At 45.4% G+C, this 27200-nt stretch overlaps 1 protein-coding gene across 1 annotated transcript in view; it reads right to left on the bottom strand.

The window, feature by feature from the left end:
* Nucleotides 1-26080, bottom strand: part of pvalb6 (parvalbumin 6) — a 31366-nt gene extending 5286 nt beyond the window's left edge. The window contains exon 1 of the mRNA XM_062407859.1: nucleotides 25792-26080. The gene's annotated coding sequence lies outside the window, so the exon portion shown is untranslated. The remainder of the gene's footprint in view (nucleotides 1-25791) is intronic.
* Nucleotides 26081-27200: the final 1120 nt, after the last annotated feature.

The following is a 27200-nucleotide window of genomic DNA, read 5'->3' as shown; positions in this document are numbered from 1 at the left end:
TCCATCCCTAGCTGCTCGTCTTTGTCTGTAACCAGCGTCTTTGCAAAGGTCTGTTGCCTTGAATTGTGCTGTACTCCATAAACAATGTAAAAATATATATAAACACAAACATTTGCACAGCTATAGAGGACAATGCATTCGCTGGAACATTGCACTGACCTTCAGGGTCGGCAGTATTTGAGTGTATAGTGTTCAATCAGGGATCGGTTCAGCCAGATCATTTCAAAGAGATGTAATTTTCTCCTCCGTGAGTAGAAGCAGCTGCAGCGACTGTAACCTGAAGAAAATGAACCACTCTGAGAGTTCAGCGAGAGGCCTCAGTGATTCTCCTCTTCTCTGAAAGCTTTCTGTCACAACTCCCCTGATCTGAGCTGCTGATCTTCAAATAAGCTCGATGGTTAAAGGTAGTCGGGAGTCACCTCTTCACTGTGCATTACACTGTCTGCTGGTTTTATAGAGCTGCCGATGGGGATGAGGTAACACAATGCAGTGCGTTCGTAAACAAATGCATGTGTGTTGCTCACCGAAACACGAGCAATGAAAGGAAGGATTTGATAGGAGCAGTGAAGACGCCTGGGAATCATCAGGTTGTTATCACCGCCGACCACTTTCTAATCCTCAGACAGGCACACAACAGGACCCACACTGTTACAGCTTGGCAATTATAGCCCTTTGTGGGTCTGCGTGTGTGTGTATGTTTGTGTGTATGTGTGTTTGTTTGTCTGTTCACTTGTTTGGTATATTTTATTGTTGTAAGTTTGAGTTTAAATCCACTGGATTCATATTTGCTGTTGTGTTAGACTGTTGTGTGTGTTACTGGACGCCTACATTTCCCTCGGGATCAATAAAGTATCTATTGATCTAGAAATCTATCTATGAATCTATTTTAATTAGGATCTGGACCAAATCTACACACTAAGAGATACCAGTTCCCTAAATATGTCTTATATTTCATGAATCTTTGAATTAACTAGATATTCTGTGAAAATATCAAAAAATAAAAAGTTATTAAAATGTAATTCAAACATAGATCGGGTTATTTATTGGTCCACACCTTCAATTTTCACTAAAATCAATTCTTTAGTTTTTTGATTATCTAAAGAACAGACAAACAAACAGCAATGAAAACACAGTGGAGGTAACAACACATCACAACCTTATTGGTGGATTAAAGAAAAGAATGATGCATCCACTGGAGACCATAACTAACAAGGCAAGTTAGTCCCTAGAGCCATTTCATGTGCATGGCTAAAACATGTGTGATCATATCATATGCATGGTCCCACACTTCCCACTCCCACCTTACTGGCTTATACTCATAATATCATAAAGTGCAATAACTCCAACGTGAAGACTTTGCTAAACACATGAGATTAAAGCGATCTCAAACATCCACAGTCGCTGGATATTTGCATACAAATATTATCATACAAATTAAAATTTAAATTCAGTTTAATCTGCGAATGAACGTAGCAGCATTAAGAGTGATAAAAGGAATGCATCTTTCACTGCAACACACAAACATCTTATCAGGCAGCTTCCTCTTTAATTAACTGGCTGCACTTACGTATTGTTCTTTCTTTAAATATTCGTGGTAGCATCTGACTTTTCAGAATCAGTGCATTACCAGGAAGAACTTCAAGTCTTTTACCGCATCAGCTTTTTGACAAAGTTGCGTTGCCCTGGAGTGCGGACAAGAGACTTTATTGAATCTCTTTCGCTTTAATTAAGGTTTGACCTTGAACGATATCACCAGTAAGCACTTCAACAGGATTCTGCCGGCGCCTTCTGAATTGGCAGCAAACCGTAGCTTTCAGCGTGTAATTACCTCGTTGATATACCGTCTCTGTATCTGGCTCTGATCTGACTTTAAGGAAGGAGCCGGCAGAAGACGGTTAATTAAATGTTTCACATCTATCACACACATAGCAACAGTGAGAAACACTCTGATACCAATGTCCAACAATCGAGATCGAAATCACAAAATCACAGGTAAGATCTTGTATATTATAAAAAGATAAAACACCCCTTAAAACCTAAATTTCTTCTTCTTACCTGGTTACCGGTGGACGAGAGGAACATCCAGTCAAGAGATCACAGTCTGTGCTCTTCCTGTTTTATATGAACCAGCTCCAACTATTTCAGGATGAAGTTCAGCTCAGTGTGGGCTCGGGGGAAGTTTGGCCTCTTGGTATCACTTTCACCGCTCTCATGCTAATCAACTTTTACTAAAAATAATCCTAAATCTCCACCTCTCAAGACGCCGGACCTCCTTTCTTATCCTCAGGTGTCGCGGCTCCTCTCTTCTCCATCTTTCCTCCTTCCGGCCATTTGAGTTTTTCACCCAATTTGGCTCACACCTCCCGCCCACGGGGGCTCAACTGATCCAATCTCTACCTCTCTCTCTCACTTTGCCTTTCTCTATCTCTCCTCTTTCACACTTTTCAATTTATTCTCACCTTTGTTTCTCATCTACCATTCCCTCTCTTTAAGGCATCCTGTATCCTCACTGGCTTAATTCTGACAAAGCCTCCAGGTCCCCTTGTCGGCACATGTAATGATAAAAGTGACACTGTGTCCACCTCAGACGGACAAAAGCAGGTTTCTGACTTCCTGTCAGCGGCTGCAGGTTTTCACATGTGAAATGAATTTGCTGAAAATGTCATTTTACTTTAAAATGTTTACAGCTGACTTGTTTTAGAAATAGAATCGTGTAAAAGGAGGATTTGAAACATTACACTGAACCAAAAGTCAGCAAACCTTAGCTGTCCTACTCACAACTGCAAACGTACCGCTACTAATTAATATCTATTTAAAGTAATGCTGCTAATATAAGCATGAACCTGGATAGCATGAGAAACTGTGGTTCCCCTCTGGACTCGGACCTGGGAAAGGAGCTTACCAGTAAAGAATAAGGTGACTGGCCACATCCTGAAGAAATTGCATGAGCACACCACTTTGCACCACTTTGTCTCTGAGACCAAGCTCTTGCAGAGGGGACGGCCTCAATCCTGTTTGAGAGTTAGCTGGAGGTCCTGGCAGATATGTGGACACTCACAAGCTCTAAGTGCTGCTGTGTTGGACGTCTCTCCGGAGTGTAAGAGGGTTGTTCTCTGTGCGACTGGAAGCTGCTAAGGGGAAGAATCTGACTGAGCTTTATACAGTTAAGAGCAGTCGAGAGTATCTTCCTGGAGAGGGCACGATCTGAATACTCTCTAGTTCATCTGGAGGACCTCAACTCTCATGTGCTCAAACCTGGAACTGGAAGGAGGTGAATGGGAGAAACAGCCTGTCCCCTTATGATATCCTTGAATCACAGGAGCATCACACAGCTCAGCCTCTTGGTGAGAGCCCAGGCAGAAGGCTGGAGGAGGTTCGGACAGATTGTGGACTCTCGGATTCAGTGCACGGCCACTTGAGGGATTTGGGGCATTTGCCCACTCTGTCAAACTGTGTTGTGGACTTGCAACAAATCTCACATGGACATATGGTGGAAAGCAAAGCTTGACAGGCCTCCCATCATATTCACTAGTGTTGGCTTTGCAGTCAGCCCATTGTTTAGAGAAGATAAACTCCTCCTGATACTCTCCCAGTAAAGCTCCATTAGATCAGTTTGCCAAAGAAGTTGAATCAAACAAAACACTGAGAAATGTGTAAAGTTAATAGCCAGACAAACATAATCAGAGTTCCAGCAAATCTTCTCTCATCAACTATACGGGACATTGTAACTTTGCTGAGATAGAACCCTGCAAAGAGGCCTCATTACTCTTTATTACTATAACCCGACAATAACACACACAGCTATTGGCAGGTGGTACGTCCCATCTGGGAGAGTGCAGCACACCCGGCCCAGGACTCCTCCCCCGAGGCTCACCTCCATATGTGTAGTGATTATAGATCACAGCAAACATCAGCTGTTTCCACCACTGGCATTACTAAGAGCCTCTCGCATTGACCTTTAGCGAGCTTTAGCTGCCAGAGGCCGATACCAGACCTCAGAGCCTCTGACTGTACGTGGAAGCCATAAAAAAAGGGAGGGATGGATTTATGCTGTTCTTGAGTTTCGGGCCTGTGTTGTGAATGTTTATGTGTCTGAGAGGGCGTGTAGCAGGGATCAGTGTCCTCTGGAGGTGATTTTATATCAGTTACTGTCTTGGCTTTGTGTTTATGAGAGCGCTGCAGGTTTTATGACGAACCTTTCATTGATATTGGATGATTTTTAGAAACGATCAATTTAAAAATGTCAGAGATTTATTATGTACGCAACGTAATCATTAAATGTTTTGTACTGGAAAATATTTTCCCCAGAGAAACAACGAGACAGGTTATTTGTTTAAAGTTGTGACTTTTCTTTTAATAGAAATGAATAGAAATAGAGAGGTAACACACTGGTTTTTACATGGATGCAAAATCATTTGCAAAAGACGAATGCAACTTTACTAAATCACAAATCAGAAAGTAATGGGTGAGTGATATTCATGAGTGTGTGCATTTTGAAGCAGCTTGAATTTAACGGGCTTGTCAGAGATGGTTATTGATGCCGCTCTAGCTCACGATCATGTTGTTCCGTCTAGAATTATAAACCTTTATCTTTCTGTCCGCTGCTCTGAATTCCCCTCAGAACCTGTCCCCGGAACAGAACCCCCCCCCCCCCCCCCCCCCCCCAGTCCCACTGAAGTATCGTTTCCTAATAGTCGTGAATCTTCTTCTAACCACTTCATGCCGCTCCTCTTCATCAGCTGCTCTTATAATGTGATGCAGCCTTGTGACAGGCGTTGCTCTCCCTCCCGCTGAATCTTCCCTCATCCCTTTCTCCAGCAGCCAAAGGCCTGCTGAGGGGGGTTCCCTTGATCCTGTGATGTGTCTCTTGCAGGTCTGACAAGGGGCTCGGCAGGGGGACTGGGGGGGCTGATGGAGGAATGACAAGCGATGCTGGGAGGGAGAGAGATGTGCGTGATGAGGGAGCAGGAATTAACAGAGGAATGCAGACAGAGGAAAAGAGGAAAGTAAGAAGCGAAGGATGAGAGCGGTGATGTGGTGGAGGGCTGGATGAATGTGTTGATGTGAGATGGGGCATGGACTCAGGTGGGGGAAGGGATAAGACTCTGAAATGAGACAGAGACATAAGCCTGTGCACCTCTGGCCTGGGAAAGAAAAACCATCAGGGGTTGCTGCCGCAGACAAAATGGAATCCTGCTCCTTTCAGCAAAGTCAACAGCTCGTATACTTAACACCCAACTCATGCTCCTATGAGTCGAGCAGCATAAGAATTTGAGTCCCAGTCGTCCCACTGCTTCAGATTATCCGTGCATCACTTCCATTACAGAGACTTTGGGTTTGTGTGATTACTTATGAGACTCCGGCTCAGAATGAGATTTTTAAAGATGGTTTTTAAAGGGTGATGCGAGGCACTTGGCTGAGCTGACTGGAATATGAATGTGGAAACTCACTTCTTTGGTTAACTGAGGAATTTACCATCTAAATGTGTTGATTTTTCCGTTGGAGCTCAAGCGAGGATTCACCACATCGATCGTTAATAAGACGAATAAGAACTCCCTCACATCTCAAGTATAAACATCTTTGTCTTGTGACTTTTGCATTCACGTTGTCCCTTTATGTGTTTGTATAACACGTCTCGTTCCCCAGTGAAATAAGGATTTAGTACTATTTAAAAGAAATTCATTATATATAATATCAATTTCTGATATAAGTCCTCCAAAGGCTTGAAGTCCCCAGCAGGTTGCCTCCGCTCAGCAGAGAGGCATCGTCCTCACAGCTGATCACATTATGCAGCTGGAGCAGATCCCCGCCCTCAGCATCTTTCTTCTCCACAGGGTTTTTGCTTTCTGATGGAGTCAATCTGTTTGATTGATCTGGATCGGAGCGGCGGTCGAGTGCGGAGACGTCAGTGAAGTGATAGAGGGACGTGATAGAGGGACGTGATAGAGGGACATGATAGAGGGACGTGATAGCGAAAAAGATAGGGTTGAAGAAATGCTGAAGCAAACACACAAGCTTCAGTGTGAGGATATCTCACGGGAACCAAAGCCTGGATATGAAAAAGCATTTTGATTTAACGCGTGCTCTTTAGATGTTGTTGTGGTGCTTATACTTCAATGATGTCAGCGGCCGTTTGGGGGGAGAGTCCACGCGCCACTATTGATACGAGGGAAACCGTTAAAGCTGAAGGTTTGGAAATCCAGGACAAGCGAGCGAGAGCAGGCCAGAACCGATCCATCCCTCCCCCCCTCCTCCTCCCATCAGCCATCTCTTCAAAGCTACACCCTTAAGATGTGAATGCACACGGCCTGACAACTGCTATAAGCCAACTTTTCCATTACTCACGTACTTCTGGCCCAGTTTGTCTCCCTGGCTGAAAATGGACAGGGTGCCCTCAGGTAGGCAAGTGGATTTCAACAAATGAGGTAAAAAGTGCCTCAGAAGCAAATTGCAAATCCTTTCTTTACTTAGTATTCTATCAACAAATCCACTCTATTGCAAGACAAAAATAATTCCATCAAACCATCAATATGTGAATTTGTAAAAGAAATTACAAAAGTTTTCCCGCGACATAGAAAGAGAGAATAGAGTTATTGGGACGTCACCCCCCCCCACACACACACACACACACACACACACACACACACACACACAAACACACACGCACCAGTATATCACTGTGTCTCAGCGGTTTTCTTTTTCCATTTGTCTCTCTCACTTGGAGAAAGGACCGGAGGAGACGGAGACTGGTGAAGGAAACATGAAAAGAGTGAAAATATGAATAAAAGAAAAATGAAGATATGTGAATAAAAGAAAAACGGAAAAGATGGCATAGATAGACGGCTGAGGGGGGGGGGGGGATCTGCTGACAGCCAAAAGAGAGGGTGAGACGGGAGAGGACTCATTCGCCTGTTATTAGGAAATCCAATCTTCTCTCCTGTCATTTTTTTTGTGCGTGTGCGTCCTTGTGTGTTTTGTTTACTTGCTTCATCGTTGTTCTTTGTGTGTTTAAAGCAAATCTCTCGCCTCCTCCTCTAAATAATCAGATCCTGTGAAGATACAAAGCTTCACACATCAGGCTCATTGTGATTTAAGAAAGAAAGCCGTCCTCGCTGCAGGGCCTGAAGGTTCCGGGGGGGCACACGCCCTCCGACAGAGGCACAAAGATACCGAGAGACTCCGAGGACAGAGAGAGGGATTGACCCGACTCGAGACGCATCAGAAGACTGATGTCCTGACAAGGAGAAGATAACAAGACAGAGGACAAAAAGACGAGTCCAACGGCTGCTCACAGCAAGAGAGGATTTGTTGCAGGAAGATGTACGTGTGTGGCAGCAGGAGACAGAAGTCATTCATCCATCTCTGGGTCCGCTGACTGCAGAGATCTGTCTGAGTGGTGTCGGCTCTCTCTGAGCTTCTTGTTGTTGTCGTTGTCATCATCAGTTGTGTCTTTATCACTTTCATCTCTCTCACTAGCATCACTACATCTCCACTGTGATCATCATCGTTGTGTGGTTTGGTGTCTGCCTGAAGAGTTTCCTTCCATCTCATTTTGTTTATAGTCTCATCATTACACACTCTGCCGTAGGTTGTTGTAAATAATTGAGACCTACGTGTGTGTAGATACTGGTGCACACACTTTTACAACTGACTGCTGAGGAGCATGAGGAGTCAGATCACCCCTCTGTGATGTATGAGGATTTAACATCAGATGGTTGAAAAGCTAAATAAACACGACTAACATGAAGCTGTGTGATTTACATTTTTTTGCCACACAGAGACGAGCGTGGGTAAAAACCTAATTTTGATAATTTCTCTCCGGAGAGATAGAGGTGAAATCGAATCTCTTCCTTAAACCTGGTTCCGGTTTGCTTACCTCTGGACTAAATTAGGACCTAGCAGATGTAATTTAGATGTAACTACGATTAGTCAGGATTCGATTTGGACACTGCCCTCACATTGGTTATTACATTTTGGGATTGTGGTGCAGTGAAAATCATCCTCATTGTATCTTGCAGGGCCGTCAGAAGCCGGCAGCTTCTATTCCTCTGCTTTCCTTTGATGTGTTTTATATCCAGAGCGCACAAACAGATGTTAAAGAACATTACCAGCAGAAAAGAACAGTCACAGATGATGTAGTAACAAACACACACACACATACAGACAAGAGACAAACCTACAGATAATGGATGTGAAAATACAAGTTCCTGCATCCAGATAGTGATCATGAGTCAAAGACTGAGAGATAGAGAAGAGGAGGAAAAACTATTTGATAAAGTTTAGAAAGTTATGAACTAGAATACATCAACAGGAACAGTAGACGACTGGAGGATTCTGAGGGAGGTAGAGCACAACTTGTCGAGTGGAAACTCTTGGAGATGTGAGGGCATAATTAAATTTACAAAAGGAGAAAGATATCGTCAGTTAATAAAAGTCAGGAGCGTGTCTGTGGTCAGTGGCGTCTGTAGAGGATTTACATGTGGTGACAAGCAACCAACCGACCCTGACTCCCAGCTCCATAAATTGGCTTTATAATGGGAGGAATTGTTTTATTTCATTTAAAGGAAGAAATGGAAAATGGTTTTGAAAGATAAGATCTGAAAGCTGCAGGAAGTGAAAGGAGTTTATCAGAAGACATGTGGGACACAAATCCTATAAAAATTATGAGTTAAGGAATATACAGGATTTTCTATAAATAATAATACATTCATAATTTAAATATGATCTCACTATAATATATATATTTTTTTCTTTCAATCAATGGGTAGTTTGGATATTCATACATATACCAAATACACACACGCCTTTCCCACCATAATATACATGATAATTGATCATTAATGATTTCCTACTTTTTATTTTACAATTCAAATCTTATTAGATGTTATAAATTGTAGGTAATTATATGAAACTAGTGCCGTCTCCATTCTGAACCTGCAAGTTTGTTTGGCCTTTGTTAATTTTCTCTCTGAAAAAAACGACCTGCAGGGATAAAGACCTGCTGCTGGACTCCGATCACAGAACCATGGAGCTGCACAAAGAGCTGCTCACCAGTTAGAAGATGAATGGTTCTGGAGATATGCAAAACCCCTGTGTAGTTACTGGATTCTAATGTGGAATGCCTACATTAAACCCAGTGTGAATCATGACTCGTGAGATGTGGGCAGGGACGGTGCTGTAAACAAATGAAAGGCTGAGTAATGGTTCATGCAGCCCATTAAACTATTTGATGTGGGGAACAATCATCTGTTCCGACTCCAGCAAACACATTGATTAGTGGCTTAATTGAAAATATTGTGTAACTTGAAAAATCCCATTATCTCTACAAGCAGGAGAAGAGTCCGGTGTTTCCCCTGAGAAGATTTACCGCAGGGAGAAATAATAATGAGGAAATTGCTTCTTACACACGCACATGTGTCTACATGCATCAGGACACGCATCAGCATGTATGTTGTATGTAACCCTCCTCCCACTCCCACAGCATATAAACACCTACAGACATTTGCCAACATATATGAGGTTGCACACACACAGCAGCACATGCGTGTTCTAAAAGCACTTGACCTTGAAGTTCAGCGTACACGCAGGGCAATGTGCTCGCTATGTGAGTGTGGGGGGGGGGGGGGGGGAGTCTGTTGAATTCCAACAAATCACCAATATCAGGCAATGGAAAAATAAGCATTTGAAGATAATCCCACATTTTAAATCCTCTCCAGCTTGAATCCCATCAGTGGCCCGAGCCGCACACTATGATAATAACCAACAAAGTGTGTCTGTCACCTGACGTTCCCGTGCACCTCTGTTAATCCAAGGGCGACTTGGTGACCTCACGCTAAAGGCTGCTCTCCACGCTCATCCTGCAGGTGTGCACGCTCACATTTAGTTGCTCTTTGAGGACGGTATAGGTTTGCTAGGTGAACGGTCCATTAACACGCATCAAACCAACCAGCAGCAGTTTGCTGTGTGGTGAAAGCCAGCCGCATTGCAGCTAAAATCTAATTTCAGTCAAGGACTCGCTCGGGTGAGAGAATCTAGACGCTGCCAGTTTGCAGGGCGGCACCTTTATTAGTGTACACGATGCACTGTGAGAACGGTTTAGTCTACAGTCTAATTCTGAGCTCATTCATGTCCATAACGTGTCTCGTTGAAGTATCTTATATCCTTCGTATGTATGGTTCACCTGCCTCATTTAGCCAGTTAGCTCTAGTTAGCCACATCGAAAACAATACAAGCTGTCACAAGCTGTCAGCTGCTGGTAGGTTCATGGGTGCTCATCATTCACCCACCAATCACAGCCCATTTTCTGCTCAGCTAAACTTCAACTCACGTCCTGGTGCCGGCAACTTTCCATCCCGGCCTCAACCTTTTAGCAAGGGGTCCAAACACGGTTGAGGTAAAACGATATTCAGCTTGAACAAATGTATCTGGCATGCTACGCCCATTGGGGGGGGGGGCGCGTTCTGCACATGTTCCCTGTTTTATCACGATAACCTCCATGCAGGGCCGTGTGGTGGTGTGTGTTGCAGGGAGAGAGAGAGAAGATTGGTATTTGACATTAGAGAGGAATTATAATCAAGTCAAGTTAATGCACTGGCATCTCATGTGCATCGATCCACTCCCAGCTAATGTCCCATGGGAGCATGAGTTTGCTTATTAAGTGCACACCTCCAATCACAATATGATCTGATGAGATAAAAGCCCATTCATTCAACCTGCACTTTAAGTCATTGGCTGTCACCACACGTAGCAGCAGCAGCAGCTACGTGTTTCATTTAAGTCACTGCAGCTCAGAAAAATACTTCTTATCTAATTGCAACAAGAATATGTCAAACCATGTTTAAATTAATGCTCTGCAAAAAGAGAGAAAATGCTTTGGTCTTAATTCCTGGATCAGAACGAGGTTCAGCCTCATGACAGCGGCTGCAGAGCCTCTCAGAGACCAGATAGTGCCGAGCGTCATCATAACTGAGCCGTTTGAATGAGTCTCTGAACAAACTGCATCATTCATGACTTCTTAGAGAAACAGGATAATAAATCTCCTGAAGAGAAGCTTCTTCTCTCCGTCTCCTCTGCGTGACTCGATTATAGAACAACACAAGTCACCTGAACCATCACGGACTCTCGGATATTTGTTGGTATAATGTGTTAATAGCAAATATTTGGGGCAATAACTTCTTTGCAGACGATACAAACGATTGAACCCTCTCTTAAGCATTGGCTTACGTCTGATGTCAGATGATGATGATGATGATGCTATTAGCAGATGGTTTTATCCAAAACAACCTGCTCAAACACATCCTGACCCGTGGTGGCGCCTCCTTCGTATTCAATGTCCCTCAACGATTTCTGGGAAATGACTTAGGAACTATTTTACTATCGAGTTGCTTTTGTCTTGCAGGATGTTTTCCTTTGTGATCTAGAGAAGAATTCATCCAGTGTAATTCAGCTAATGGAAAGTTTAAAAAGATTGAGCATCGGGCACCTCAAATATTGATATGGAGAAAAGAAAAGAGACGTTTTCAGGAAGTTATTTTTCAGTCGAGTTCTCCTTCATCCAACAGCCTCAGGATCCAGCTTCATCCACTGGTTGTTTCTTTCCTCATGCCTTCATGCTCGGCTTGCTTTAGATCAAACAACCTCCACCGAATGTGTCTCTGTCCGCCTCTGGCTCAACTCTTGGCCCGCTGACACTCCTCACCCCCGTTCACACAAAGATCTTATCACAATTTCATGACTCATCATATATTAATCCTCTGCATTAACCTCTGACCTGCTACCTGCTACCCTACAACCGTCCCTCTAGACCGACTTGTTAATGTGCATATAGAAAATCTGCACCTGATGCTGTTTTGAGCAGTTTAAGGGTCTGATGTAAATGTTTGTGTTGCATGTGCATGTGAGCATGTGCCTGAGTGGGATTTGTTCACGTTGCGGTTCATCAAAGTCTGTGTGTGCAGCCGGAACCGAAAAACAAACCTAATCAGTGATGGAATCTATTATTCTGAAGCTTGAAGAGCAACATTAAAGTAGAATGAACGCTTTTCAGTCAGCAGAGGTTTTCCATATAAAAGCCCTTTTCTCAACCAGCAAGCGTCATAGAGGAAGTGTTTGTGTCTGTGTATGTGTGTGTGTGTGTGTGTGTCTCTCTCTCTAACTTGCACAATGATCAACACTTTGACCTTTGAAGGGGAGCTGCTACACCCATGGAGTCAGCGCTCAGCGGCCTGCATCAAAAATTAGACACGCAACTATTGCATGTCAGTGTCCATGCAGCCTTCTGTGTACATGTGTAGTGTGTGTGTGTGTGAGAGAAAGAGAGCGAGTGTTAGTGTGTGTGTGTGTCTTTGTGTATGTGTGAGAGAGAGAGAGAGAGAGAGAGAGTGAGTGTGGGTGTTTGTCTGTGTCTACAGAGCTGCAGGACATACAATACTTCCTACTGTACGGCGCTCCAGGCATCCTTCACTCCTGTCATCTCTCAGAAGAACAACGGATTAAAAGATGAGAGAGAGAGAGAGAGAGAGAGAGAGAGAGAGAGAGAGAGAGAGAGAGAGAGAGCAGGAAACAATGGATGATAGAAAGAGAAGGAGACCTCAAAACCTCTCGTCCGCTCGTTAGGATTTCGTTTATCGTTCAATCAAGAGCACTTTGCCCATTTTCTCCGCCTGCACGCCGACATTAATAGAGGCTGAGGAGGTAACACACACAAACGCACACTCACACACACACACACACACACACACACAAGGTCACAGACACATTCTCCCTCCTTTCCTTATTCAAATCCCCTCACACACACCTACTGACACACACACACACACACACACGCAGAGGAGTTGTAGTAGCTCTGGATCTGGGGTCTGCCAATAAATGCTGCTGACGTGGAACCAGAGGTGACAGGTGAGGAGGGGAGCAGGGAGACGGGGGGCAGAGAGGGAGACAAGGAGATGGACAGGGGGAGTAATTAGGAGAGGCAAGTGATTATGGTTTGGGGGGGGGGGGGCTGCAGGAAGGGTCGGGTGACAGGACTGGTGTCCCCTCAACCATTGATGACATTCAGCCGCTCTGATGGGAGACACTCTCGTCCATTATCTTTCATTCTTCTCCGTCAATCCTGTGGAGCCTGACCCTCTGCAGGTCCGGGGGGGGGGGGGGGGGACTCACACTTCAAATTATTAAAGTCAAGAGAAGGAAAGAATTCTTCTCACTGAGGTAAAATAATCCAGAGCTCACGTTTCATGGGCGGAAAGTTTCCAGCTCGCAGCCAATTGTCTTCTGGAGGATTCCCCACAGGCTCGAGATTCTGGAATTTGTAAGGAGATTATCTGAGCCCCCCCCCGGGAGAAACCTCGCTCTCTGCTGGTTGCAGGCAGCTGTCAGTCTCAACTGGGTCTTTGATGGCTTTCTCATTTCCCTCGTCATGCGTTCTCTACTCAGGTGAGACGGGACACGATCAGACGTCGCGCCTCGATGAGCACGAGTCGCTTTGCATCTCAAGTAGCCGCTGAACACTTCCTACTGAGCGGTTCTGCATTCAAATGAAGAACAAGAGAAGCTTATTCGACCCTGTGGTTCGACCCCGGAACCTGCTGGAGGGAGAACAGATCCCATTTGGCCTGGGAACACCTCAGGATCCCCCAGGAAGAGATGGAAAGCTGGGGACAGGAACGCCTGGATTTCACTATCTCCAAAACCTGAGCCAGGATAAGTAGAAGGATGGATGGATGGATGGATGGATGGATACTGTTACACAAGTTGTTATCTACGAGTTAAATGGTCGAGTAAGGACTTTTATTTCCATTTAATTAATTTGAAATATCAAGGGCTTTTACTTCTCCCCCTGTTTTGTGGTTATCTTATTAATCATCTCCTATCTGCTCAATCAAGGTGCCGGATAATAAGAAGTAATTCCAGCCCCTCTCCAGGACGGGAAACACACACGCGGCAGCATGCAGCTCCTTCACGGCCTCGGTACTTACACACTGCGTCAGTTTATTTGTGCCAGCTACACAATCTGAAAGATAGTTTTCTGGTTGAATGGGTTTGGAAGGGAGGGAAGGAGGGAGGTTTGTCCTTGGGTTTAACTTTTTATCCATTCGATAGCAGAATGATGTTAGACTACTTCAAAAGATATATTAAGCATTAGAACCGGGGCCAGCCTGCGCACTCCTTCCTGTTCCCTCTATGAGTGTTGTTGTTTCTTTTGTCTTTCAATGTTTAATTCCAGTTTGGCCTCGTCCTCCACTCTTGGCAGTCTTGGTTTTTGGCTTAGTTTTCTGTATTTTTGAATTTAATTTCCTTCATTTGTCAGCGTGTCTCAGCTCCATCCTCCTGAAACCACACGGACAATATGTCCCTGCAACCCAAATTAACAGCATCATCCATCGCTCAGCCTCTCCATCCATCCTCTCTCATTTGGCCGTCCTTCCCTGTGTCTCCCCCTCTCTCTCCCCCTCTCTCTCTCTCTCTCCTGTTCCCATTTCCTGCGATTCATTTTACGCTTTCATTTTCCTTTAGTGACACACACATCTACAGGCGGTCGCATCAACCTTTCCTTTCCTGGCACATTTTGGTTCACCCCTAATCCCCGATCCGCTCTCCTCCCTTTTATCTCCCTTCCTCCAACCCCTCTGGCAGGATCATTTGGCCGCAGCAGCCGGGCTCTTATACTCCAGGTGTGGTTCATTGAATGATGACCATTTGAGGACACACACACACCACACACACACCACAAGTCGGCAGCCTATATCCCCATCATTGCACCAACCTTTCTGTCCCTTGCATTTGCTCCTTTTCTCCTCTGTTTTGCCAGTCGGCCTCTGCTGTACCTCATCCAGACAAAACCCTGATACAAAAACATGGGGCTGTGAAAACAAATCCCTAAGCATATACACACACGGGCGGGAAAAACACAAATATATAGAGTTATACTTCACATTTATACACACATGCCGTGGTACAATCTAAGGTTTTATGCTGCGTGTGACAAATCTTTATTCCACGCCATCTCCTCAACCACTGAGTCGTCTGCCAAGTCATTACACTCTGCTCCTCTCCTCCTCTCCTCCTCTCCTCCTCTCCTCCTCTCCTCCTCTCCTCCTCTTCTTCTCATTCCAAGTAGATTCATTCTTCCAGACGATTAAAAGGACAGCAGCATTAATACTTTGCCAAACTGCGCTATCATAATTTTTCCTCTGAGCTCAATGAGGTGTAAAAATGGCGATCATAACTTGTTGGGATAGACAGGAGGAATCCCAGTATCTGAATGGGAGGTTGTGAATAGAAGTTATCTTTCATGGTAGAAATCAGTTGGAGAATTTATGAATTAATTAGTTTTTCTATTGATATTTTTTGGAGCTTGACATCAGATTTACACAGTTTCTACATTTATCACAAAATGGAAATGGCCCCATCGTTAGTCATTTCAATTTAGGAAAATCTGATAAAAAAGGGTTTTTGGTGCAGAGGAAAAAATGAAAACAACTCATTTAACTTCCATTTACCAAATAACATATTTACTCATCACACTTGTAATTGAAAGTGTCCAAAGTATCACAGCTTGGGAATAATAGTTCTTCCAGAAAACAGAGCTCTGAATCTGTGTGTATTTGCAGTAGAGTATTTTTCTCCGTGCATGACTGTTGGCGTAATGAAACAAAGTTTGAATGAATGGAAACATCGATGTGTCCTCTTCCTCTCTGTTGCTCCACCAAGCAGAAAATAGAATAGACTTAGGAAACACCGCGTGTCAGGCTGCAAACAAGGTTGAGCAGCCGTCTTCTGGAGAATCCTAATGGAAACGCCACTTCACAGAAACTGAGACGCCGTGACACAATAAATAATGTCACCGGCAATCATCCTGCCGACATGAATAGGGAATCAGAGGTAAATGCATAACAAAGCTCACAGATTTGTCACGGGGGGGTTGACACTGTGCAGATTAGTGCTGGAGAATCTGTTGCACTTTTCACCTGTGATCCGCTCCTCACCTCCTGACTGTGTGTTTTAACAACAGGAGTGAATCTCAGAGGGTCTCTGCAAACACACATCTAAAAGCTGCTCCTTATTAACAGGGGGAGAAACCTCAGAGAGACTCACATGTGAGGGATCTCCATCCCAGGACGGACACAAGTGCATCTAAGGGCTTCTTCCCTTGGGACGTGCTGCATCCCTAAACAAAATGTCATGGCAATTGGTTGAGTCGTTTTTGCATAATTCTGCTAACGTGAGAGAATCTTGTACTGTTGCGTTGCTGTTGGAACGTTTGTGTCACAGTGTGTTCTCAGCAGTGTGTCCGTCCTGCAGGCTGCACGTCACTCCGAGCAAATCCCCATTCCTCCTCCTCCGTCTCTTTTCTGGAGCTGTCTCCTCCTTTTTACTGTCTTGTTTTATTCTTCGGCATTACAAGACAGAACGCCTGGAGGCCGGGCTGCTGCCAAAACACACACACACACACACTCAAACACAAACACACACACTGCAGGCACTCACACACACACACACACACACACACCCTGCAGCCCCTCTGACAGAGCAGCTACTGCATATGTGCACACTCAAACTGGCAGGATTCAGGCCACTTTCATAACTTCAAACATGTAAATGAAAGAACGACACAAATACTGCACACACACACATATACACCCACACACACACTCACAAATGTATCAAATGCAGTGTCACACACACATACGTGCACTAACATTTCTTTGACACTGATGGATTCATGCGTTGCAGAATAAAAAAGAGCATCACAGTGAAATAGTTGATGCTCTTACTCGTTTTTTATTATGCAAACTTTCCAACACTGTAATTTGTCCTTGTTATCGAATGTTGTTTGTCGAAGACGCCGTTTGTTAGAGAACGTTAACAAGCATAGGTGTCTTTAAAGTACGATGCAGCCACTGTGTGTGTCTGTGTGTGTGTGTGTGTGTGTGTGTGTGCGTCTGCTTAAAGTACTGCAGTCCTCGTCAAGCCCGACTGACTCACAGCAGCGTGATGTAAGGGCCTATTCTTTTCCTTGGGCTGCTGTAAAGTGATGGGGTTCAGGTTTTGCTTAAGGGGGAAGACTCTAAATCAAAGGGGACAGACGCTGATGGTGCCACAGAGTGTTTGTGTAAACTGTGACGGGCACTTAACCGGCAATGCCACACAAAAAAATGGTTGAGCCCTCGCTAGATGGGGTCAGAAAGAGTCAGGAGAAAGTTTTCGCAGCTCACGTGCTTCTGTTCCGTGAGGTCGCCCGGTGCAGCTTGAGTGAGTCGTGACAGAGTTTAACCTTCCGTCCGCGAGGCGAGTGGCAGCCTGGATTGTTCCTGTTGATTTGAATGAGGGTTGATGGACTCACAGTCTGTCTGCAGGAGCCACAGGACAACAGAGACACACGTCTTCGTTCTGCATCACAGCAGGTTGGTTGTGTTGGACATGAACAGAGACAACTTTCTTTGTCCTGCTCTTCAGAGACGCTGCAGACAGATGCTTGTTCCTGCACATTAAGTCCTTCCACTCAAGTACAGTTGATATTCTCTGAATGTTTCCTGAACATTTCTTTTTTACGAAGCCTGCAGCGAGTGTAACTACAGCTTAACAAATCACACACAGGTCCAGGTGTCAGGTGGACATAAGAGAAATTAACTGCTGGTGACGAGGAGGCAGTGAATCCAGAGAACACAGTCGGAGAATTCAATCTTCAGAAACTTTAGAAACTGTTCAGGTCGTCGTTCTACTACTGATGTCTCACTTCACTATCACAAGCAAGGCCTGCGAGTTGAGAGATGAAAACCTGATCCGTCAGCGTGTGGGCATGGATTTTGATTGATAGTTTGGCCGTAGGTTTGATTTATCAGTCATTTTTTGGTACTTATAGCAAAGAGGAGTTTTCCTCAAGATGGAGGAAGGTAAAGTATTTGCCAGGTTCACCACATCTGGCAAAGAGAAAAACGAATTAATTCCACACAGCAGCTTCATTACCTGTCTTCAAATCCAAATACACCTGCGACCTAACCTCCTACATCCTCCAGATGACAGTCAAAGCCTGGCTGATCTATATTTTTTATCTGGTCATTGACTCGTCGCCCTGTGAGAGGGTCACACACTTGAAGTCGATCTCGCTGAGGATCAACTTCCCAATTAGTTCTGTGCAGCTTCTGAGGATAAGTGACATTATTGGTTTGAAGCATAATCATGAATCTTTGAAACGCAGCTCAAGTGCCCCCCCCCCTTTCTTTTGTCTTTCTATCTGCTCGTGTATCTCCACATATTCTCTCCCTCTCGGCGTGTCTCTGTCTCCACCTCTCTTTGTCCCCCTCGTCTTTTTGTCTGCAGAGCAGCTTTACACCACCTCATTGTCGTCCTGGCTTTTCTTTTCTTTTGGCCGGGACACGTTCGCTCCCCGTCTCCTATCCTCCCCCGGCCCTACAGCATTATGGACTTCCCAAATAAAGAAAGGAAAAACTCCATTTGTATTCCGGACCATGTCTGTGATTTGCGAGGAGGGAGGGAGGGAGGGAGGGAGGGAGAGGGGAGAAAAAGAAGCAGAGAGGAGAGGAGGGGTTGTTAAAGTCTCAGTTTGAAGTCTGGTTAAATTCATTAGACATTGAGGCGGTCGTCTGGGGACGTTTGCCAGCAGAGTCGGCAGATTTCCTCTTCAGGACGAGAGTTTGACCTTGAGTCCAAAGGGCGAAACGCTTCTCATGTGGAGATCTTCACTTCTGCTGCTGCTTGTAATTGTGCATTCATCTCGCAGCGTGTTGTTCATCTAATTTTGTGCCTCATTACACGAGCGGTTTGAATATTGACACACGATACGTCTGCACTGCGCTTGCTGCTGGTTGTTTAGCGTGGTCTAAATATAGACGCTCAGTGTATCCCCACAGTTGGTTAATGATGCGTTCAGCCGAGTCTGAGACATCGCAACTCGAGTCCTCATCGATACGCCCGCGGGAGGCGCTGGTGGCGTCCTGCGCGTTTGTGTGTGCGACACGTGACTCCGCCTCTGTGTGAGTGAGCAATGAGCACACGCGTGAGTGTGCGCTCGGATGCCAGTTTGTGCCAGTATGTGTTCCCCGCCCTGTCTCCATAACCCCGGCAGTGATGCCTGGTCAATGGCGGCGGCAGCAGCTGAAACCCTCTTGTCACTGACAGCGGTTCCCGCAGTGCTGCGAGATGGGAGGATAGCGTTCCACTGACCTTGCAGCAGTGGGAGCTCACACTCGACTGCTCGCACACACTCCGAGGGGGGGCCTGCACCACACATCCCCGCTCTGTCTCTGATGCCCGGTCCACACTCAAGTGCTCGGGACGGCCCTCAGGCCTGTTTGTCAAGGCCAGGATGGAAAATGGGCTGGAGGCGGAAGGGAGGGGGGGGGGGGGGGGTGAATATGCACATTCACATCGAGGAAAGAAATGTGCAGTCAGTCATGAAGCCACAAAGAGAGAGAGAGAGAGAGAGAGAGAGAGAGAGAGAGAGAGAGAGAGAGAACTGAGTTACAGCTACAGAAAGAGAACAGAGAAGTGCTGCAGACATCTATAGGAGGGCACTTAGAGAAGATACAAGTGCAGAGACAGATAGGTGTTCAAGATCCAATCTAATCTAATGAGCATAGATCCTTCTCTTCATGTGGAGTAAAGTGTATCACACTGCTATAGCTTCCTGTTGCCTCCTGAGAATAACCAACATAATTGGTCGTACACATTTTCTCACACGAATTCCAGAAAACGTCCGGACAATGGAGTCCAGACTCTGGAGGTTACTTGTTCATTCCACTGCAGAAACCCTATGCTTATGTTTTATATGTCCATCCATCCACACTGGTGTCAGTTAAAATGTCTCCAATCTGGATGTCTGCATTATCTATGTCTGTGGCTCCTTTATTTAATCCTGAAATGTTTTTGTGATCGTCTGGATTTCAATTTTTCAGTTTTGCGTTTGTCCTCATTCGCTCGCTGTGAATATCCTGCTGTCTTCTCACATGAGCTCACTCGGACATTATATGTTTTGTATTTTTACGGCAATGTTGACTAAGTAGTATTTATTCAAATAACAGCCAGGGAGGAGCAGAACTGCAAAGTATTTTCAAATCAGACTTCACAGAAACAGTCGGCACGTCGATCTGTGCGGCTGAGACGAAGTGTTTTAATGACTTCAACTCCACCGAGTGTTTGACGGGTTTGTTGTTTTGCAAATTCACTCTGTGTCGCAAAACTCTATTTGAGTTTTAATCAGGTTTCTAAACACATCAGGCTGCCGTGCAGGGAGGGCGGTTTATAACTTCAGGGCTGCAGCTCGGGAAAACAACGAAAAACATTCCTCAATTTGTGATGCTATTACATCCATTTGCATTGTTCCATTAACTTTGAACTATCAATTGTAATCAGTATGTTTGTTCGAGACAGAGAAGGAGAGAGGAGGCGTTTGGCTTCGGTGTTGGGTCTGTGGATGGAAGGATCCAAATCCTCAGCCCCTCACTCTTTTGGGAAACTTTCATTAAGGAATCAAGTAGCAGAGCGACCGATAATGAAGGGATGGAGGAAGGGAAGAGAGAGAATGGATGAGGGGAAGAGGATTAAATGAAACGTAGAGTCGGGGATTGGAAATGAAGGTCACGAGAGTAAGAAAGTGATAAATGGCAGTAAGAGTTCTCCACCATCAGAGTCCTGGCCTTTGTTCCTGAGGGGCATCGCGATGTGAACTGGGATCTGACACTCAACTGGGATTGATGGATATTGTTCAGAACGAATGCGGCTCCGCAAGACCAAAGCTTCGCAGCTCATCTGGCCTAATCTCTGCCATTCAGATGAGCTGTCATTCACTCCGAGGGCAGGATAATGCAGTTCCCTCTGACCAGTGACACTTCGTTGCTCCACATTAGCTCGAGCTGTTTTAAGATAACCGTGCTTTGCATACTGGGCACCGCAGGGCTTTTCCCACTTTGTCTCTCCTGTTGTACTGGGAGCCAAGAACCACTCCACTCCTTTTGAACAATCCAGATTCATTCGAATACGTTATTAATGGGAGAAACAGTTGCATTGTGGTTGGGATGGTTTGGCATTTTGAAGAATAGGTTTTTGTGGAGGATCATATGAGAAGATGGATGTAGACTACTCATGTCTGTGAGGTGGAAGAAGAAGAAGAAGAAGAAGAAGAAGAAGAACAAGAACAAGAACAAGAACAAGAACAAGAACAAGAACAAGAACAAGAACAAGAACAAGAACAAATAGAACAAGAAGAAGAAGAAGAAGAGGAAGAAGAAGAACAAGAAGAACAAGAACAAGAAGAACAAGAACAAGAAGAACAAGAACAAGAACAAGAACAAGAACAAGAACAAGAACAAGAACAAGAACAAGAACAAGAACAAATAGAACAAGAAGAAGAAGAAGAAGAGGAAGAGCAAGAATAAGGTTTACCATACAGATCTGAGAGTGGTTTCAGTTTTCTCATCTGAAAGTGATACAGCATGTTTCCCGAAATATCTCTTAAAGATATATGATGTATTCCTTTAATAGAACCATTCTGTGCTATTTTCCATGTTATGGTGTAGAGTATTAGTTGAATACATTAAGGTGCTGATGTCTAACACTTATAGATCCTCTGCTGTCAGTGATGGGGGGTCTCATTCAGGCTTTTAATGACGTATGTTATAAGACTTTATATTTCGTTACATTTGTTGACCGAGTAAATTTGACCGTAAGACAAATCACTGCTTGAGAACCAGTGTGAATCTATTTATACCATCACTTTGTTCCCTGAAGATAGAGGCTTTAAGTGGCTTTGACAAAATGGGTCACATCATCATCATCCCTTTTTAATCTTACTTTCGTTAACGAACAAAAAAAAAAAAAAAACGCCCAAGCTCTAAAATAAGAAAAGTCTTCATCCGTCTGTGCTCGTCCTCGCTCCCACCTGACCGGGGCCTCGTTAATGATCTCATTTAAGAGGTCGCGGGTTTCCTAATTGGAAATGGGCTGACTCCTGTGGCACCGCGCTGACCTCAGTGACGGTCTAAAGTTAGCGTGGACTTATTGACCTCGGTAAAAATACTCACACTTCTGACACCGCTGTGCATAGACAAACGTCCAATCCTTCAAATAGCTCAAACAACCTTTGGACCCAAGTTCTCCCTCCGGGGGAAAGAGAACGTGATTTGCCTACAGAACATTTGCAAAAAGGCTGAGTTACTCTTTAACCATATCCGCTTGTGAGTGTGTGTGTGTGTGTGTGTGTGTGTGTGTGTGTGTGTGTGTGTGTGTGCGTGTCTGTGTGCATTTACTGCATGAGAGAGATAATCTGCAGTGTAAAAAGAAAGAGGAAGTACACCCATTAACCAAAGGCATTTAAACTAATGCAGTTTTTGCAATCTTGTAACACCTGAGACCTTTTTGTTCATGGTGATAATGTGCAACACCTTCATACAACTTCTCTCCAACACACACACAGACAGACAGACACACAAACACACACACACAACGCTACAGATAACTTATTACAGATCTGATGCCCCTTGGTCATTGTTGAAGCTCATAATTCCACATTAGCAGGACGCTCCACACGCATCCCAACTGTCACATACATATGCACACACGTGTCTGCAGGCACACACACACACACTAACACACACACTATGATAATAAGCCCAGCTCGGCAGCATCAGGCATGTTGCTCACTGATCAGCCTGTGTATCGGGGAGACCGACGAGCGCTCCCCAGATGCCGGCCGCCTCACACAACATCTGTCCTTGACCTTGGCAGTGAAGACTCACCAGACACAGAGAACCTGTCCGCCGATCACAGCCTTCTGTTTAGGGCCATCACGCTATCAGGGGCATGTGTTAACGTGCGTGTTGTGTTGTTGGAGGAGTGCAGACATTAAACATCTTAATTAAAGCCTTCTAACAGGGGCCCTGAACATCAGGTTAATTGTGCTTTTCGTGGCAAAATCGCAAGTTCTCCACGAGCGTCCTCTGTCCCGTGGCTGGGAACGATGTTTTAATTATCCAGACAACCTCTCCTCAAGTGCTGGAGAAGCTGTGCAGGGACCATATGCTCAGCAACACAAGGTATCTCACAGTCGTACGTCAGCTCACAGGTGGCGGTGGACGTGCAGAATGAGGAGAGGAACATTAACGCTGACGAGAGAGGTTTAAGTTTAAAGGGAGAAGATAATGGGAGTGATGACGACCAAAGAGAAGCAGGTTCCTGATGGTCCCTCACCAAAGATCACGGAACCATACAGAACAACCTCACATCCACATTTTCCAATTTTGCCCGTTCCAGTCCACTCACTGGCAGGTTTCCATCCTACTCACGCTCACAATCTCTACACAATGAACAGGAGTGAAAATAGACTGCCAGTGGAGAAAAGCAGGAACAGAACAAAAGACAGGCTTCCCAACAATACACACAAACACGCTGTGTCTATACATATATGAATAACAACCACCGGTGCTGCTGTTTTCTTTGTGTTTTGAATCAGGTCTTCAGCCACACAGGAGACAGATGTGTGCGGTGTGACAATACAGTTACTGTGTTTGTGTGTATTTTATTTTTATTTTAAAACTTAGGTTGTCCATTTGGTTGCCGACAACTATTTTCTGAACCTGAAACAAACACAGCATGAATATATATAAGATTTTATACCATGTCAGTGTGGAGGAGACTCAGGTGAATCCTCATTTCCTTCATCTCGGCTGAGAGGCCACAAGAGCCTCCTCAAACCAGCATTTAGCAGCACTCGATCTCCTGCAGTCAATCAGAGGCTTTAATAATCAGCACACATTGTCAACACGCACACACACACACACACACACACACACACAAACACTCGTCCACTTGTCCCTGTCCCCCTGACACTGTTCCTAAATTCCTCCTTCACACTTCCTTACGCTTCAGTACCGCACAGACCTGCAGAGCACAGCTTGTCTTTATTCTCCCTCCGTCCTTCTCACATTCACCTGTCCCTCTCCATGTCCTCAGTCTTCTGAATCACACACAGATGTGCAAAACCATTATCTCTCCCATAGCCACATTGTTCGCACCCCCCCAACCCCCTCCCCCTCGCAGGGGCACCATATCACACCTGGGTATTTCACGCTCCACGGAGCTCAACGCTCGTTTAATCACTGAAATCCTGTGAAATCAGGAGAAGTTACGCCACCATGCATCACACCTGACTTTTATATCTAACAGGGATTTGGTGCCAGAGTTTACATGGACGTACGATGTGTGGGTTTAACATTGTAAGGGCATAGGTCCAGAGGGGGCTGTAGATAGTTATTGTAAAGGCTGCATTATATAGTGTTCTGCTTGTTATTGACCTGGGGAGAAGATGGTTCATATCCAATCATTCAGATTGGCATCTTTCTGTAGAAAATCATTTTATGTCAATTAATCTACTTGCGGTGTACCTCAGGGTTTGGTTATGGGCCCACAGGTTTTCTCTATTTATTTACTTTCCTTGATAATAGAAAGATTTATTTGACATAAGTCGTTTTTAACATCTCAACAATGTGTTTTATTTTCATTTATATCATCATTGTGTGACACTTCGTGTGACACCCCGTCAAGCTTATTCTGCACATTTCTTTTCCCATTTTTCAATCCACTTTATCCCTTCAATCACCTTTATCTGTCTTTGTCACCTGAGATGGTCTCCGAAGTCCCCTCCTCCTCCTCCTCCTCCACCTCCTCCCTGTCTCACCTCCTCTCTCCCTTCTTCATCACCTCCCTGTCCTTCAACGTGCCCAAACAAATGTCCCTTTCTAATTCACCACCACGGCAGAGGCAGGAGCCCGGCGCTGTTTGGACAGCTGTTAATCTAGGAGGGCTGATGGAGGCGCTGAGATTGAGCCGGAGCCGGCGGTGACAATCTGGAAGGATGACGCAACGAGGGAGACATTTGTTAGGAGGTAAAGGAGAAGACAATGCACAATCACCACTCAGGCCCCGGACCGTGACCACATCAGCGTGACGTTATCCTGAGCCAAAGGGAAACTGGACTCACAGATTCAAATGCACCAAAACCTCATTGTGTGTGTCTGTCCGTCACTCAGCGTCTCTGCATCATTGTGTGGCACGGACTGTGTGTTGGAGATAATAACGTGTAAGCAAACGCGCAACCTGCAGCTGCATTGAAGTCTGAGTGTGAGCCACACATGAGCACATCGAGCACATGCACCTCTATCTGTATTTCACACACACACACAGCGCACGGGGAACCAATCACCATCCCGTGTTTTCAGGTCCTGTTTGTGAATGGGATTTTTACGGGAGAGGAGGAGGAAGAGGAGGAGGAGGAGGAGGAGGGAGGCGCCACAGCAGGAGAACATCAGCATCCAGTTCTCGTTTTTTGCCCTGAATATTTCTCTCTCTCTCTCTCTCTCTCTCTCTCTCTCTCTCTCTCTCTCTCTCTCTCCATCGGGCTGTTCATTATTAATGTGATGGTTTGTTTTATCTTTTCTATTCTTCTCTTTTCTTCTTCAACTCTCTCAGACTCTTTTTTTTGTCTGGGTTTATGCAGTCGAATGAGACAACTGCATCACAGTCTCTTTCTTTCCCATTATTTTCTCTCACTTTACATCATCATCATCATCATCTTCATCATCTTCATCATCTTCATCACCTTCGTCATCTATAACAGTTGGTCCCCTTTCACATTTTTCATCGTACTGCCACTTTTCCATTTGCTGCATAACATCTGTCTTTCTCAGCTGATGCAGGTAAGGTGAATGTCCAGCACACACTAACACACTCACACACACACTCACAGACACACACTCACACACGCTCACAGTCACTTACCTCCAGCGACAGAGTCTTCGTCCCGAGTGCTTCTGTGTCCTCACTGGTTGAAGGAAGAGCGAAGAGTCTGCGAGCTCCTGGCAGCTGAAGAGAAGAGGAGGACAGACGGGGAGAAAGAGACAGAAAGAGCGATAAAAGACAGGAGACAGTGGAGAGAGTGAGAGGTTTTGAAGAGACAGAGAGCGAGAGAGAGGAAGAAGAGAAAGTGCACGAAAGCAGGCGGGCTGTGTGATCCAAGAGGAGGAAGAGGAGGAGGAAGAGGGAGCTCAGGCTGGCTGGAGGTGAGATGAAGGGGAGAAAGAGAGAGGGAGGGAGAGATAAAGGGAGAGGGAGAGAGAGAGCGAGGGTGCGCTGGATTGGGATAGGAGGGGATTGTATGATGTTTGACGGGAGGAGGAGGAAGAGGAGGAGGAGGAGGAGGAGGGGGGACTGCAGGGAATGGAGGGAGAGGAAAGTTGGAGAGAGGGGCGAGGAAGGAAGGAGAAGGATGCAGAGACCGAGAAGAAGGAAGGGATGAGGAATAAAGGAGGATGTGACCCGAGGTGAGTGAGAAGAGAAGTAAGCGAGGCAAAGGGGAAGAGAGGAAACACAAAATGTTCATGTTCTGATTCATTTGGACAAAAGAAGAAGTGAGTCCATCCGATTTCATTCGAATTTCCTCCAGTAGCCTTTAACAGGGTCGACCCCCCCCCCCCCAAAAAAAAATACAAGTACAACACATGTCAGGCTGTCACAGGCCGGCGGTCCCTGGATACAATCAATTCCAGAGCAGCGAAAATGTCCTTCAGTCCATCAAGTCACACTGTAATCCATCCTGCACTGGTGTGTTCCAGCTCAGATACTGCAACTAACTTTAGAGCAATAAGTTACTGGAGGAGGTGGACGGACGTCTGTGGGCGAGAGGAGGAGAGAGGAGAGAGGAGAGAGGAGAGAGGAGAGAGGAGAGAGAGAGAGGAGAGAGGAGAGAGGAGAGAGGAGAGAGGAGAGAGGAGATAGGAGAGAGGAGAGAGGAGAGGGAGAGTGGCAAGAGGCACAGAGGAGAGAGGAGAGAGGAGAGAGGAGAGAGGAGAGAGGAGAGAGGAGAGAGGAGAGAGGAGAGAAGGAAGAGGCAAAGAGGAGAGAGGAGAGAGGAGAGAAGGAAGAGGCAAAGAGGAGAGAGGAGAGTGGCAAGAGGCCCAGAGGAGACAAGAAACAGTGGAGAGAGGAGAGAAGGAAGAGGCAAAGAGGAGAGAGGAGAGAGGAAAGAGGAGAGAGGAGAGAGGAGAGAGGAGAGGAGAGGAGAGAGGAGAGAGGAGAGTGGCAAGAGGCACAGAGGAGACAGGAAACAGTTGAGAGAGGAGAGAAGTAAGAGGCAAAGAGGAGAGAGGAGAGAGGAGAGAGGAGAGGGGAGAGAGGAGAGAGGAGAGAGG

The sequence above is a fragment of the Platichthys flesus genome, chromosome 16 (genome assembly GCF_949316205.1).
Source record: "Platichthys flesus chromosome 16, fPlaFle2.1, whole genome shotgun sequence".
Taxonomy (NCBI): domain Eukaryota; kingdom Metazoa; phylum Chordata; class Actinopteri; order Pleuronectiformes; family Pleuronectidae; genus Platichthys; species Platichthys flesus.
Note: the sequence above shows the minus strand (reverse complement) of the source record. Positions and strands in the feature narration are given on the sequence as shown.